This window comes from Taeniopygia guttata, chromosome 3 (assembly GCF_048771995.1).
Source record: "Taeniopygia guttata chromosome 3, bTaeGut7.mat, whole genome shotgun sequence".
NCBI classification, from domain to species: domain Eukaryota; kingdom Metazoa; phylum Chordata; class Aves; order Passeriformes; family Estrildidae; genus Taeniopygia; species Taeniopygia guttata.
Window position 1 is genome coordinate 107391505 of NC_133027.1, and position 13053 is coordinate 107404557.

At 39.4% G+C, this 13053-nt stretch overlaps 1 protein-coding gene across 3 annotated transcripts in view; it reads left to right on the forward strand.

Annotated features, from left to right (window-relative positions):
- Positions 1 to 13053, forward strand: part of DISP1 (dispatched RND transporter family member 1) — an 84935-nt gene that overhangs the window by 35248 nt on the left and 36634 nt on the right. Inside the window, exon 1 of one of the 3 annotated variants that reach the window (XM_030269171.4) lies at positions 11137 to 11371. The exons of the other annotated variants lie outside the window; for them this stretch is intronic. The gene's annotated coding sequence lies outside the window, so the exon portion shown is untranslated. Of the gene's footprint in view, positions 1 to 11136; positions 11372 to 13053 lie in introns of those variants that run through there. 3 annotated transcript variants of the gene reach the window in all.

A 13053-nucleotide genomic window follows, 5' to 3' on the forward strand; every position in this document is an offset into this window, starting at 1 on the left:
TAACCCTGAGAAAGGGAAGACTTGGATTTAGTGCTGAAATCCAGCTGGAGGATTTCAAGCTGAGGTTTCTCACCAAGTAGTAGACACTTCACTACTTAGCTGTTTACTGGACTGGGATGAAGGGCATCCTTTGTACTCCTAGGAATGCAAAATTTACAGGACCAGAGCAACAGAGAGCACCAGTAAGAGAAACAGGACTTTATAATCTGGCGGTGAGGTCACTTCCTTGGAAGGGGGAAACACAGGCTGGACTTTGAGGACTCTGTATGTACTTTACATGAAACAGTGCACAGAGTTTATGAACTGTCTTGGAAGATTAAGCAGAACTAAGTGTAACCTGTAAAGTGGTGAATTGAACAATTTCTGTCTAAGGTGCTTCATCAATAATTGAGCAAAACTTCAAAATGGTGGTAATAAACATAGAATGAAAATAAGTTTTTTTTACATGTGGTTTCTTTTTTTTTTTTTTCCCAGATTCTTGATATTGTGAAATTGATTCATTACATAATAGAATTTTACATTGTGAAAGCTTTTTTAAATCCTGTTTTAAGCCTCTGTATAATCTTATTTTAAATGTGCTAATCAGGCTATGGTTTGTGTACTTGCCAGAAAAATTATTATTGATTTGTGTTACAGTTCAAAGTGAAATGAGCATATTTAAAATCAATAGAAATTCTACATCCACATCTGTGGTTATGAAATGTTGATGTAATAGTGGTGCATGCCAAAACTCTTCTATTTCTCAGTAACTTCAAAGTGAAGAAATGAAAATGTATTGTACTACAGTGCATGACTAGATTAGGGTATTAAAGCAGGTTCTTTATTATGTTTACCTCTAATTTAGTTGGTTTCAAAAACTCAGTTGTTATTAGCTAAATTTACAGTGGCAGTTTTAGGTTTCTAGGAAGCTCCAGTGACCTCTGTAAAGAGGTAATTCAGTGAACCTGTCACTAATAATTTCTTTCTGCAGCTAATAGTAATGGGTTTAATCCAGAAATTATGAACTGGGCCCCCCTTCCCTGAGGGAAATACTTCTTTCCACCTTTAAATACAAGGAGGAGTGAGCATAGGAAATTTAACAGAACCTGTTCTTTTATTTTCGTAATCATGAGACTTTTGTCAAGTAATGTGCAGAATCAGTTTTCCTTGAATTACGTCCCTGTGAAGGTTTCACTGCTGCCATTTTAATGGAATATAGCTTTATCTGCTGTCACTCACGTGTTTACCTGAAAACTGGCTCCTGATGGCTGTGGAGTCTTTGGGGTGTGTTCTGTGCACAAGAAGCCTGACTGCTTTCAGTCATGCACTGACTGATAATCTTAAGAGCATCAGTGCTCCTGCTCAGTGTTCACAGTGGCCATGCAAGGAGCTCAGTCCTGCAGCCCTGGTGAGGAAAGTCATGGCAGATAATGATGTCGCTGAACTGTTGAGTTTTCTTTTTTTTCTGAAAGAAAAAGTGCAGTCATACAACAAGAAACCTGGGAAAATGTCCATCAGTGCATTTATCAATTGTACCCTACTATGTTTTAGTATTGAATTAATGCTAATCACTGACTTGTTTTCCATCTTGTCCTAATGAAAGAAAGTCCTGTGTGTAGGGAACTGGAATTTCAGTTTGTAAGTGTTTTGAACAAAGCCCTTTGTTTCTGCTTTGTTATTTTGTGAGAATTCAAAACTTGTTCAGCAATAACTTTTTGTACGGAAAAATCAGAGGCAGAGATTGTTCATCATGCTTATCTCTGTGATTTGCATTTCTGCCTTCTAGTTTTGTTCTAGGTACTGCATGCTTTTTCTTAAGCATTTTTAAAGTTTCTCTTTAGTCCTGTAAAGCGTATTGCCTTTGCAGTTTGTACTCTAATATGCACATTATATGCACGTGTTCTTCTAAGTGAACAGAAATCATCAGTGCCACTGAAAGAAATGCATCTCCCCCATCTGGTTATACTTGCCTGCTGTAGCCACTTTCCTTATGCCAGCAAACAAGCTTGTGCAAGTATGTGGGGAGTTGAATTTAGAAAATTTATTGGGATTAAAACTAATCTCTGAAGAGGAAGTGTGTGGGTGAACATGATGAGCACATGTTTGCGTGATAGGCACTTTCCTCTTAAAATTGCCGCCTAGCTCTGAAATTCTTTGTCCTCTGACCCTGGGCCAAGCATTCCAGGTTCCTTTCTCTCCCTTCTTCCCAGCCCCTTTCCCCTTGATATGTGTGAGCAGTTTGCTCTCACCCCTGGTTTATAATGTGCCAGTAACCAAGGAGCTCAGGGTCACTCACCGTGCACAGTGTTGGTCCTGCCTGGCAGCTCACACTCAGCTGTACTGGAAAGGTGGAAGGAACACTGGCTGGTATTACAGTCTCTTCTAATGCCTAATAACTCTGTGTACCTTTGAGTACTGTGACCAGATCCATGTGATAGGTTTTTTTGTCCACTGTGAGGAAAAACATGGATGTGTCACTGGAGTATGAAGAACATGTCATGCAATAGTCATTGGGATGGTTCTCTCAAGGTTAGATTATGTTTGGCATTGTTTCTAAAGCAAACTCTTTGGGAAAGATTTTTTTTTTTTTTTTTTTTCTGGTAGATTTATGTTGAACTTGTTTTGGAAAGGGCATATGCAAAGATTAATATATTCTGACAAATGGAGCAACCTTACTGTAGCTGGTCTTTTTAACGGCTGGTCTGCGAGTTCTTGCTGGGAAGGTCAGTATATTTTGCATGCACTGCTCTTTAAAATGATATCTGCTGGTGACTGCTAAATCTGTAGACTAAACAAGGCTGTTCTGTGAAGTAAGATTTAAAATTATAAAAAGAATATTCAGGTTTTAATATCTGAACGCTTGCTATAAAGGTTCAACGGCCTTCATTAAAATTTCTCAGCTTCATTAAAATTGCCAGTGCTCATGCCCTGGAACAGGTACATGGTGCAATTGAGGGAGCTGGAAGGGAGGGAATTGCAAAGGGACCAAACTTCCCTTGGAGGCATGGAATGACTGTGCAGCTGCTGCTGCCTGGGGCTGCCAGGAGCCTTCCACAGCTGCTGTTCCCTTGTCTCCATTTCTGATATGGAGGGACTTTGCTGGTGTTAACTTTGTACAGCTGTGGTGCTGCTGGCATATACCCAGGCACTCCTCTTTGCCAGGATATAAAAAAACAACTGCACAGTTGTAGTCTCTAATGACCAACATTGACTAGTGTTCTTTCAGTTCTCATAGCCTGGCTTCCTTTGCAGACTGGTATCAGTCTTGCTGCTTCAGGGTCCTGATCCTCAGATCCTGGGTATGGAAAGATACTGTACTCCTGAATATATTTCAGCAGCTGATCCTCTTAGTTTTCCTTAATTCTTGTGGGAAAAGAGTTTACCTGACACTAGAATTCATATAACAAGTAGAGAACCAGATCCTATTCCAATGAATCTCCTAGAAACTGAGCATGTATAGTAATTGGATAAAATGGTAAAATCACTATTGCGCAACTGAATTTCTAAATACATCACAGAATGTATAATCAAGTCAAAGTCTGCTCTTGAATTCCATCTTTAAGTAGGTACCTGCTGTATTTATTGACTGTAAATCTCAAGAGGTACCCTTGAGCTTAAAAAGCACTCAAGTACCTCACCTTAGATATTTTGGTCAATACTGGGTCATCTTCTGCATAAAAATGTGGTTTGTTAAATGGACCTCATGCAGAGAAGCAATTTATCTGGATTTGTATTACAACTGTAATGCAATGTTTCTGTACCTTGTGCTTTTCTAAAGTATTTTTTGAGTCAAGCATTGATCAGGAAGGTTTGCAATTGCAGTTTTGTACTGACAAACACAAGTTTTATACTGTACAGTCAGAACTGTGTGGCTCCAGGGAACCTGTGTACAGTAGAAAATACCAGATCAGCTTTTTGAGAAGATACGCCTCACAACCCTTGGGCATAATACAAAAGGAAGAGAAATAGCATAAGAAAATCCATAGGGGAGTGTTACACTGGTGTTTTGTAGTTTAGACTTGTCTCAAGTTCTTTCCCATAGAGTAGCAGGTGAAATGGAAGCGTATCAAACTTGGTGAAGAGTTTTGGAAATTATGTGGCTTGCATGATTGGCAATAACTGTATTTTAGTCTAAGTAGTGTGAAATCAGAGGCTTCTGCAGAAATCTGACATCTCCTTCTAAAGCCATGGAGCTTGGGGCTCTGAACAGTCTGGTTCTTGATTTATCTGAATGTATGAGGGATTCCCAGGCTCACATCTGTTTGCTCAGAGACAGCCAGAAAAGATTGACTTTGCATTGCAGGGGCTGTGTTTGGGTAAGCCTGTGGCAGGCAAGCAGCCTGGTGAGCAAACATTGAGGTTGTGCTCAAATACCGTTTTCTCCTGCCTTGTCTGTCAGACCTTCGTTAGTGTGTCAGTAAAGCTCATTTCAAATAAAAGGTCCTCTCTGGGCTCTAGCAGGGCTTGTTTACTCCAAACACTTAGATCTCTCTTTTTTTCTGGAAAAAAAAAATATTAGCTTTGGTGCTTATTCCACTTTCCTAATGAAGAAAGGTAAAGGTGTGATGTTGGTTGAGCACAAAGGGAAGGGGAGCTCTTTCATGTATTGTTTGAAGGTTTAGGCAGCTAATTTTGAAAATCTTAAAAAAGAAAAAAAAAAGGAAAGCTGGTAGGGATTTCCTTTCCTGTGAGTTTTACTAAGCCAAGAGAGCTAGGCTAGGCTGAAGGTTGAACGTGCAATACTTAGTAGAAATATTTCAGAAATGTTTCAGAATTGCCATTGTTACCTAGTTTACTCTTAAATCAATAGGTAGAAACTTCTCCTTAGGTCTGTGAATGAACAGCAAAATTAATAGTTTTGTGATATCTGCAACATAAAAGTTTATTTTGGACACAGCTGTTAATATTGCATAAGCATTATATGGCAATACTTATTCAGTTGCAATAAATACAGATGTTACATTTTTAGTTTCCCTAAAATAAGTTCAAAACAGTTGTCTCTATCTTAAAAATAATTGATATCTTTTCAAAGAATCCCATACATTGCAAGACTTTCCTGAATTAAGAATATCAATCTGAAAGTGACATTTCCTTTGATTCCCTAACTGAAATAGAAACAGTGGTATTTGTGGTTTCTGGACTGTTGCTATATGAATTTCTCCAAATGATGGGAGAAATACAGTTCTTTGTTACTTATTTGATTACAGACAAGTTAATGTGGTGGTTATTAAAACAGTATTAGTAAAATACATTTCTCCTGTCGTGGAAAAAAAAAAATTACACTGCAATAGTTGCTTTCACTGCCATCAGGCTGGTGGTTGTAATTTAAGTGCTGGTGTAGTACAAGTGGTAGAATTACTGCTTTTTATGTCACTTGTTTATTTTATGTTCAGATAAAGCATTCTGTTAGTTTTTCCCCCTGGACAGTCTGGACTGTTTTACAAGTGGCATTATACATGTGTGCACTTACATAAGATACATTTAAGTTTAGTTACTTCATAGTGGAAAAGGTACACCTGTGAGAAAGGAATGTGAATGAGAAAATATAAGTGTGTATAAACATGTTTATGCAGCTGTATTTTAATATAACTTATTATTGGAGCACTCTGTTTAGAGAATGAAACTTTTACAGCTGAAGACAAGCTATTGAAAGTTTCTTCAAAACATTGTAAGCTGTAGATAACTCAGAAGTATAGATATTCAATTCTGCTTCCGGATTTATTTGGTTTTTTAACAAGTTTTCTCCATATTAGTATCTGAAAACTATTTGAGATGCAAATAAAACTGTCTTATAAACTTTCCATATTAAAGCTTTTTTGCAGAGTATTAAATCTAATGTTTTCTTCTGTTTTTCATGATTAATACACAACTTTCAGGTCTTTTTAGTAATGTAAATAATTTCATCCAATGTGGGGAATTTTAAAACTTAATAGCTTTTCAAGGCTTTTGTGTGATGTGGGACTTGAGTTACTGTGGAGCCTCAGATATGCATTTCAGTTCAGAGTGGTTTGGAAACATGGAAAATAAAAGGTTTATGTCTGTTAGATGTCCACCAAAGAAATAGTCCTTAAATTTATATTAGTATTTCTGTTATGTAAGTAGATAAAACAAGACAGTCTTGTAGTCATAAAACTCAGCCTTCAATTTAAAATCTCAGGATCTCAGTGAAAAAAAGTTAGGAAAATGCTGCCAGTGACTTGTTTCAGATGGGGGAAGGGGCAAGGCTCTAAAATGACATTATTATACTTTGAGAGCTTTTTAAAAAAATCCATAAAGGCAAAAAAAAATCAATAAAGGAAATAATTTAGAATCAGGCTGTATTTGTTTGCAGATTCATACTGAAGTAACTTTTTCATTACACTAGGGAGTGAGAGGACATTGTTCTAGGCACGTCATGGACAATGAAAAACCCTCTTTACCCCTAGAAATTTATTTCTGTGCTTTGACTTCCAATGTTATTTAAGCTGATGTAGCCTTAAATATCCAGTTTCCAGCATATTAAAAAGAATGTGTTTGTATCTGGTTTATTGAATGTAGTGTGTGGAGTTTAAACTTTGCAAATCCAAGCCAGATGTCCTTTGCATATCTTAACCCCAAACAAACAAAACAAACAAACAAACCAAAGCCCAAAAAACAACCACAATGAATAGAGCATGAGCAGTGAGCATGTCTTAACTTTTCCCCTGTCACTAGTACTGAAGAAAAACTGCTTTGCAAGGTTTAAAGATTTCTCAACCTTTCTCCAGGTTATCAATTATGAAAGATTTTGTGATTAATTCTGGATGAGTGGAATCTGGAGAAGGACAGTCAATTTACTTCATGCCCTGTATTGATCAGACAATATTTCATCTCTGTGGAGCAGCAGTCTGTAAGTGGAGGACTCTGCTTAAGGCTTCTGCCATAGGTATATGATGATACTGAATCAGTTTTGCTTATAGTACAACCTGTAATTATAAGAAGGTCTGTCTTCTATATTTCAAGGGGAAGAAAAAAGTGTATAGAAGAATACCAGTGTAAGTGCATGTAGATTTTAATACCTTGAATTTCAGTCACTGCATTTTCTTCATCCTGTATCTCAAGTAAATAAACCTACAGATTGAAGTGCCAGATTTCCATTGCTGGATCCTTTTGTTTTTATATTTTGCAATATTTCCTTTCATCTCTGGATGGGTAACAGAGCTTGTAAATTTACTCCAATGTTCAGAGGCTTCCAAATACCAATTTTGAGAGTTTTCAACTTCATTTCCTTATGGACATTGGCATTCTCTTTTTCAGGTTCAGTTTATGCTTAGGAGCAGACAGCTCACATTTGCATGGCTGCAGTCTCAGATAGGTCACTTTGTGTCTTTGCCTCATATTTCTGGACCCAAGAACACTTGGGAACACGGTGTAGGCTGTTGGATCTCTCTGCAGGTTGTCAGGTGTGAGGATCAGTGGCAGTCTAGACCTTGTGGTCTCTGATGGATCAAGCTGACTCAGCCCAATTAACTTCTCAGTGCAGTGCTGGCATGTCCCAAGTGCTGCTAGAAGCTGGAAGTTCTGAGTAATTAAAGTAGGTGCTGCTACCTTAGTATTACCTCAAGTGTTGCACAAAAATATACTTTAATATGAAAAGTAGTAAATGAATGGTTGGTTCCTGCCATATTTTTTGTGCTACATTGTTTATTTTAAAAGGCATTTGGTAAAATGCCTACTGTGAGTACTGTGCTATGGCATCTAAAAGGCAACAGAGACTTTTGCATCCAAGAAAAAAAGTCCCACCGGTCAGGAAATTCTGTAGGTGGATAGGAATTGTAATAAAAATTCAATGTAGCTGTTATAAAATATGTGTAGAGTACATGTGCCACGTGCAGAACTCACTTTGTCATTTTAACCTCTAATTTGCTCTTTTATTCCATATTCCCTTTTTCTCTCCAGTTCATTAGCAATTCATCAGAATTTCTACAGCACCTCTTGTGTCTTCTGTCTGAGTTTCAAGGATTTTGGAAGCCTCTGCACTTTTTTTCCTGAGCACTTGCTGAGTCCTTCATCACCCATTTATCCCCAGAACATGCAAGATTTTCCACCAGCTCTCTTATTTACGTTCAATACTCTAAGTCTTTCAGCTTCTTCTGGATCTCTTTTTGGAAGAGTGACACTGTGACAAGAAGAATCTGTGATTAATGTCATATTAAGCTCAGAGGGGCAGGTGAAGGTATCCAGTCAGGAAAAGGTGCAAGGTGTAGCTGCACCTCCTGTGGTGGAAGGGTGGCAGCTTGGTCACAGCTCTTGATCACGGGCAGCCAGAGGTCAGAGAAGTGGCTGCCACTCGATGGCATTGCCCAATGTCTTCAGTTCAGGAGAGGCTATGAAAGGGTCATTTGTATCTTGTTTGAAGAGAGAAAATGGGCAAACTTCATGCATTACAATACTCTGTCAGTCCTGCTTTGTAAATAGAAGCTTCAGGTGTTTAGGCTCATTTTCGTACAGACTACAGCTCCTTTGAGTCTCTACCATGGTTATCTTCATAACCTTTTTCCTAAGTATTGTATACAGAAGTCTGGGAAGGGTATTAGTCTTTTTACTGCTACTTGATTTTATTAGTGAAGTATACTGTGAAAAATGTTATTTTAAAATCAATTTAGAAAACCTACAACTTATGATAGAAAAATAGAGAAAGCATCACTTATGATAACTTAAGTCAGAGTTTTTCTTTGACTGAACAATCAAAGTATTTATAAAATGTATGTCTATGGGCAGAACTTCTGATGCTTCGAGGATCATTTTGAATTAAACCAAGGCTGAATTAGTAGTGCAGATGTCCTCCAGATTCCCTGCATAGATGCATTTCCAGGCAGTGAATAGTGCAGTTTATAGGATAAACTCATTTATCTTCTCGAGGCTTCCACAGATCAAATCTGACATTCCTGGTCTGCCTTGAATCACTTTAAGTTCTTCCATTCTTTTTCACTGGACCTGCATTCCATATGCTGGAGGGCACAGTTGTATTTTTTAATTACTTGCAAACAAAGAAGTCAGCATTTGTCTGCTATTGCTGGAGATGAATGGTGGGATAAGTAGCAACATTTGAAGTGATGCACAAGGGGATGTTGGAAAGGGTGGATGATGGAAATATCCAAACCAGGAGTATGCTGGGGTGACTCAGGGCAACCAAGGTTTTGCAAGGCCTAAGTGTAGCATGGGGAAAAGGTTTCTCAGCACTTAGAGTTTGGTTTTCAGATATTAGAAGGGCAATAATCTACTACAAGGCTGTAATTCAAATATATGATATGCAATTTAAATCCCATTTGGACAAATACTTTTATTAAGCGTACCTCTGAACATGCATTATACATTTGTTTTACTGTCACCCTTGGAACAAAATATCTGCATTAAATTTATGTGCTAAGAAACTTAACACTATTTTCTGCAGTACATATAATCTAAGAGTTTTAATAGACTGTAATTCTTCAGATTTTTATAGTGCTTTTCCTCCTAGATATAAAAGCAGTGAGCAAATATTATGTGTCTCTTGTCATTTCTTTGAGGTGGTTAGCAAATACAAGGGACACAGTATCTGCAGTGAACTGATACACATTACACATTTCAGAAATACTTTTACTAGTAGTATGTTTTTCAAAAATACATGGAGTTGTGTGACTTTGGAAAAGTAACTTTGAGATTATTCTGCTGCTTCCATGTTATATTATGTATTTCAGATATTCAGAAAGTGAATACTGTATTGTCATCCTACTTTCATTTTGAATTATGGTTGAGTCACCTGCTTTATAGTAGTGCTGTTTTGATCAATAAATAGAGTTGAGCAAAATACAGTTCTTACATGAAATCTGTCCTAGAGCATTAACACTGAATGGTTCTAACTTGGATGGAAAGCAAGTTTTCTATTAGAGAATCCATTAATATTAGAAAAATGATGTTCCAGATAGGATGCTGATGGTGTGGGGGAGGTGGAGATGGCAGCTGATGCCAGTGAAGTTTCCCAGTTGAAGCTCAGTGAGGAAGTCAAGGAAGACAGGATTAACAAAAAAAAAAAGCTTCCTCTTAGAAGTGGGGAAGCAGCAGAGTTTCTCACCACCTGTTAAAGACCAGATCCAGTTAGCAGGAAGAGCTGCCTTCTGTAAAACCTTGCATCACAAATGGAATGCATAATTCTCAGGTCACACTAAGGGAAATTGAGCTTCAGTGTTTCCTTTAGATGAGCAATTACTTTTGCTTCAACCTGTTCAACTTGACCCTGAAATCAGAGTTTCTGTATTTCTATAGAAAGTAAGGAGAGCACTTCTAAAAGCCAGTCAGACACCTGTAAATCACCATCTATTTTGGGTTTACAGGGACTGATTCACAACATCTGCCCCAGGAAGATGCCAATTCTGAGGTTTGTATCTGAGATACCCAGAGCTGAGGAAAAACCAGGAGTCAGCTCCCAAAACACAAGGCTTGTGAGCATATGGGCTTTTGTAGTTAGTTTGAACATGATATTCTGGTATACCACAGAATATGGTTTATAGCACTTCCTCTGGTAGGATTTTAAGCTCCTCACTCTACTAAGTGATCAAGTACCATGTTCCCCACATTAATACCTAGAATTTAGGGTTTAACTATCTCCAGACTTTAATAATCTCTATTTTTTCATTTTGAGTTGTGAACCAGGAAATTTTCAGTTTTTTGCATTAATAGTGTGTAATAATTATGTTTGTATTTATAAAGTCTTCTAAAAACTTGTTATCAGAGATGCATGTAGAAATGAACTGCCAGGCCCTCAAGTACTTTTTTGTAGAAGAAGCTTTTTTGGGTGCAAATATTGTAAAATCTGGTGGGGTTAAAGGCCCTTAAATCCCAGTAGGTATTTTGTCGTTCGCTGGCGACCTGTTGGAGATTTGTATCCACACACCAATATTTGTCCTGACAACCAGAGGATGAAGTAAGAGCTTGTTGGGGGGGCGAGCCCTTGCCAGGAGCTAATGAGGGCTGAAGTGAGTTTGAAAAGCACTCGGAACGAGCCGCGGAGCTGTTTTCAGTCTCCCTCGGCTCTCTCCCTGTGCCGGGGCAGCGCCACTCGCGCCTCCACGTGGAGAGGCTGGCGCGGAGCCCGCGGGTCCGGGCAGCGGCAGCGCTCGGCTCGGCCCCGAACCCCAACCACGACCGGACCGCGGGAGCGGGGAGCGGCCCGGGGCTCCCGCGGCGGGGCAGGAGCGGGGAGGAGCCGCCGGGCGCCGCCAGAGCCCGGAGCTGCCGCGGGGAGGGGCGGCCGCGGCTCCCGGCGCTCTCCGCTCGGGGCCGGCGTTGGGGCGAGCGGAGCAGCGGCTGCGGGGAGAGCGGAGCCGGGCGGTAGCTGCTGGATCGAGACCGGGCTGCCGCCTCCTTCCTGCCCGTCTGCCCCGATCTGCGGCTGGTGAGTGGCGAGAACTGCATCCCGTTGGGTCGCTTCGGACCTGGCCGTGCGTTCAGAGATTTATCTCAGTGCGTTTATTACTTTGTAATGCAAGTGGGCTCCTGGGATTGTCACAGGCTTTTCAGCTGGGTAGAAATGCCGGAGAGTTTAGTACAGGACCCTGGCAGCGCTGAAGAGCCTGGTGAGAAAGCAAACCCTCTCCCCAACTGGAGATGCGGCTTTTAGGCAGATGCGCTGTGATAAAAGTGCTGTACGAGGTTTATCATTTGACCTTCAGAGCACGGCTCAGCGAATGGGAGACTTTAAACCCACTCACGCTTGGGAAATGAAGCGGGGGGAAAAAAACCCACCAACTTTCATGTTTAACTTTCAAAGAAAATTATTGCTGGACTGATAATGTAAAAGTGCTTTGCTGTGTTTCCTGTAGCCAAGTGCAAAGAAAGCTCTGTGTTTATCAAATAGGTGTGACTGCCAGTGTATACCTGCCTGATGTGCCCTGTATCACTGAGTCTTTGCCTTTTTTAATGTACTGTAGAGGGAGATTATTTTCTTCCTATTAAAATAGGAAGAAAAATGTTAATATTAGTAACAATCCTTGTTACTATGTTACTGTGTTCAAATATAGCCTTTAAATTTGGACAGGAAAAAAAAAGTGATTCTAAACAGATGGTGGAGAAGTTTCTTAAGCTCTTACGTAACATTTATATAGCCAGGATGATGGTAGGTATAGCTGGGGCCGTACCTTAAAGTGTTGCTTTTGTACAGCTGTTATAATTTCAATGTTAGTCCCACAGCATGATGAAGTAAAAACCTGCGGAGCTTTCAATGCAAATAACTCTTCTTACAGCAAGAAAGAGACATATTTTGGTTTCTTCCTGTTCTGTGTAAGCAGGATTAAAGCTATTTTGGATCAGAATATTTGCAAGTACAAAAACTTTCAAGTCTTTCACATGGTAATGGCAAGTCAGTAAGTTGTGTAAATAAGATTTAGTGTGATGACAGTGTGGCAGTTGTAAGCAATGTTTGGGGTTTTTTTTAACAGCTTTCTGGGCTGTTACACTATGCTGAAGTGTACACCTGCTTTCCAGAACTATGCACTTTTTTTCTTGAAGTAGTGTGGTTCCAATAATTTCTGCTTGTAGCTGTATCTCATTCCAAAACTCAGAGTATTTGAAGCTTTTTGGACTTTAATACATTTTCTTCTATTTTCCCTACATAGATATGCTTTTTTTTTTCTTTCTTTTTTCAGTTGAAACTTTAGAATCACACAAAACTTCTGGAAGAGAATTCAGAGCTCCTTGTTGTTGCTTCTATCTATAGTCTAATTATATCTATTGTAAATTTTGACTTTGAAAATACTTTATAGTTAAAGCACTGCCATCAATTTCTGTAGTCAAAGACCTGCAAATGATTTCTGGAAATGGTCTGCTGTTGTTTTGCTCAGAGGAGAAGTAACTTTAGCTTAAAAGCAAAGCAAAATCTGTTTCTGAGGGTCTGAAGAGCCCTAGTTTTCCCATCCTTTGCAGTCTTTCCCAGCTCACTCAGCCCATAGCTGTCGCTGTTCCTGTGCCAGCTCAGCAGCTCTGGTTGCCAGTGTGCCCATCTGTCCATGAGCTGTGGTGCTGGCATGGTGACATCTGGAAACTCCCTGTCACAGGCATTGCGGTTCCCGAGCCAGCCTG